The 3,706-nt window shown below is 37.7% G+C and overlaps 1 non-coding gene across 1 annotated transcript; it reads right to left on the bottom strand.

Moving 5' to 3' along the window:
• Positions 1-292: 292 nt before the first annotated feature.
• On the bottom strand, positions 293-397 carry LOC114675173 (U6 spliceosomal RNA). The gene has a single exon (XR_003726268.1). It is a non-coding gene; the product is annotated as a U6 spliceosomal RNA (small nuclear RNA).
• Between the last annotated feature and the right edge of the window lie 3,309 nt (positions 398-3,706).

Here is a 3,706-nt window from a genome sequence, read left to right as displayed (position 1 = left end):
GATACTAGTCATTTGTCAGATGTAGAGTTTGTGAATATTTCTTCCAAGTCTATGTAGCTTGTCTTTCTATCCTCTTAACAATGTCTTTCACAGAGCAAAGTTTTTTAAATGAATGAAGTCCAATTGGTCAGTTTTTGATTTTCTAGATCGTGCTTTTAGTCTTAAGTCTAAGAACTCTTTTCCTACCCCTTGATCTTGAAGATTTTCTACTATGTTATTTTCCTAAAAGTTTAATAGTTTTATGTTTTTCATTTAAGACCATAATCCATTTTCAGGTAATTATTTTCTTTTTTCAAATACAAAATGTTTTACAAATTTGCATTCATCCTTGTGCAGGTGCCATGCTAATTTTCTCTGTATCAGTCCAAATCTACCATATGTACTGCAAACTGAGCACCACTTTGAGGCAATTTTTTTTTTTAATAAGGTTAAGTCAAATTTTTTGTTGTTGTCTATGGGAGCCAATTGCTCCACCATCATTTATTGAAAAGTATATTCTTCCTCCATTGAACTGCTTTTACACCTTTGTCAGAAATATGTTGCGCATATTTTTGTGGGTCTATTTTTAGATTCCATATTCTCTTCCATTAATCCACACATCTGTTACTCCACCAATACGATGCTCTCTTGATTACTGTACCTATTATATAATAATTGCTACTATAAGATAGAATGATTTCTCTCACTTTATTCCTCTTTTCAAGATTGTTTTAGCTATTATAGGGCTTGTGTTTTTCTATATAATTTTTAGAATAAGTTTTTCTATATTTTAAAATCTTCACTACAATTTTAATAGAGATTGCATTAAATCTACAGATCAATTGTAGAGGACTGACATTTTTATTATATTAAGTCTTCCAACTCATTAATATACCATATTCCACAACATGGTACATTGTGTCTCTTTCTTTTGGTCTCCATGGTTTCAGATGAGAAATCCTCTGCCATTCCAGTAAGTGTTCCCCTATAAAGGCATCCCTTCCCTGTAGTCGATTTGAATGTGCTTTTGGCCTTTAGTTTTTAAGTGTTTAATTGTGACATGCCTTAGCATGGATTTTGGGGGTTTATATTATTTGTGGTTTGCTCAGATTCTTAAATCTGTAGATGTATGCCTTTTGTCAAGTTTGAGACATTTTGGGCCATTATTTTTTTCATATGTTTTTATTTTTTTTTCTCCTTCTGGAACTCATTGAGTCACTGTATTTATCAGTGGTATGTTTTCCATAATTGCCCCACAGGTCCATATGCCTCTAATCAGTTTTTCTCACCTTCTCTCTTTTGTTCAGAACATGTACATTCTATTTACTTGTCCTCTAGTACAGTGTTTCTATATTCTTTCATAACCACTCTTACTATTCATCCCATCCAGTGATTTTAAAAGTTCATTGTATTTTTAGTTCTATAATTTACATTTAATTCTTTTTTAAAACTTCTCTTTTATCAATAATGTTTTTGCTTTTAAAAATGTGACCAAAAAAATTCAAACTGGCAAGATGGCCAAATAGGAAGAGCTCTGGTATGCAGCTCCCAGCAAGATAGACGCAGAAGGTGGGTGATTTATGCATTTCCAACTGAGGTACCCAGTTCATCTCACTGGGACTGGTTGGACAGTGGGTGCAGCCCATGGAGGGCGAGCAGAAGCAGGGTGGGGAGTCGCCTCACCCAGGAAGCACAAAGGGTCGAGGGATTTTCTTCCCTTAGCCAAAGGAACTGGTGACAGACAGTGCTGTGAGGAATGGTGCACTCGAGTCCAGATACAGCACTTTTCCCCCAGTCTTCACACACGAAAGCACCAAAAGCAATGGCAACAAAAGCCAAAACTGTCAAATGGGATCTAACTAAACTAAAGAGCTTCTGCAAAGCAAAAGAAACTATCTTCAGAGTGAACAGGCAACCTACAGAATGGGAGAAAATTTTTGCAGTCTACCCATCTGACAAAGGGCTAATATCCAGAATCTACAAAGAACTTAAACAAATTTGCAAGAAACAATGAACAACCCCATAAAAAAGTGGGCAAAAGATATGAACAGACACTTCTCAAAAAAAAAAAAATTTATGCGGCCAATAAACATATGAAAAAAAGCTTATCATCACGAGTCATTAGAGAAATGCAAATCAAAACCACAATGAGATACCATCTCACACCATTTAGAATGGTGACTATTAAAAAGTCAGGAAACAATAGATGCTGGAGAGGATGTGTGGAAGTAGGAATTCTTTTACACTTTTGATGGAAGTGCAAGTTATGTGGAAGACAGTGTGGGAATTCCTTAAGGATCTAGAACTAGATATACCATCTGACCCAGCAATCCCATTACTGGGTATATACCCAAAGGATTATAAATCATTATACTATAAAGACACATGCACACATATGTTTATTGTGGCACTGTTCACATTAGCAAAGACTTGGAACCAACCCAATTGCCCATCAATGATAGACTGCATAAAGAAAATACAGCACATATACACCATGGAATACCATGCAGCCATTAAAAAAAGAATGAGTTCATGTCCTTTGCAGGGACATGGATGAAGCTAGAAACCATCATTCTCAGCAAATTAACACAGGAACAGAAAAGCAAACACCGCATGTTCTCACTCATCAGTGGGAGTTGAACAGTGAGAACACATGGACACAGGGAGGGGAACATCACACACTGGGGCCTGTCTGGGGGTGGGGGGCTAGAGGAGGGATAGCATTAGGAGAAATATCTGATGTAGATGACAGGTTGATGGGTGTAGCAACCTACCATGGCATGTGTATACCTATGTAATAAATCCCGCACGTTCTGAACATGTACCCCATAACTTAAAGTATAATAATAAAAAATTAACAAAGTAATAAGAGCCATTTACGACAAACCCACCACCAATATAATACCGAATGGGCAAAAACTGGAAGCATTCTCCTTGAAAACCTGCAAAGACAAGGATGCCCTCTCTAACCATTATTATTCAACATAGTGTTAAAAGATTTGGCCAGGGCAATCAGGCAAGAGAAAGAAGTAAAGGGCATGCAAATAGGAAGAAAGGAATTCAATCTGTCTGTGTTTTCAGATGACATAATCCTATATCTAGAAAACCGCATCATCTCAGCCCAAATGCTCCTTATGCTGATAAGCAATTTCAGCAAAGTCTCAGGATAAAAAATCAATGTGCAAAAATCACAAGCATTCATATATGCCAACAATAGACAATTGACCATATGTGGAGAACCAAGGAACATAATGAGGCCGATTGGTTGCTCCTAAGTTCATTGGACAAAATGATGAAGAAAATGATGAACTCAGGGATTCTAACTCACAACTTCAGAAGCAAATACTGAGCCTCAAATCTGCTAAGATTGCCCTAAGTGAGAACCTTATCTCCTGTAGAGAAGGAGCTGAAATTGTGGAAAAACATACACAAGCTCTTATCATGCGAGTGGCTGACCTGCAATGAAAGGTGCATGCACAGCCTCGTCAGGTGTCTACCGTTAAAGTCAGGACATTGATTGGAAAAGAATGGGACCCTGAAACTTGGAATGAGGACTTGTGGGAGGACCCTGGAAAGGTGGGAACACTGAGTTTGTAAACTCCGATGAACCTTTTTTTGCCAGAAGAATCAGCTTTCCCATCCCCAGTAGTGGCAACATCCCCTCTCTGGCCCATGCTTCCATCAGCCTTGACATCTTTGTCTGAGGAGATAAACCCTGTGCTGTGTG

The sequence above is a fragment of the Macaca mulatta genome, chromosome X (genome assembly GCF_049350105.2).
Source record: "Macaca mulatta isolate MMU2019108-1 chromosome X, T2T-MMU8v2.0, whole genome shotgun sequence".
In the NCBI taxonomy this organism is placed as follows: domain Eukaryota; kingdom Metazoa; phylum Chordata; class Mammalia; order Primates; family Cercopithecidae; genus Macaca; species Macaca mulatta.
This window is presented reverse-complemented; position numbering and strand designations above follow the sequence as displayed.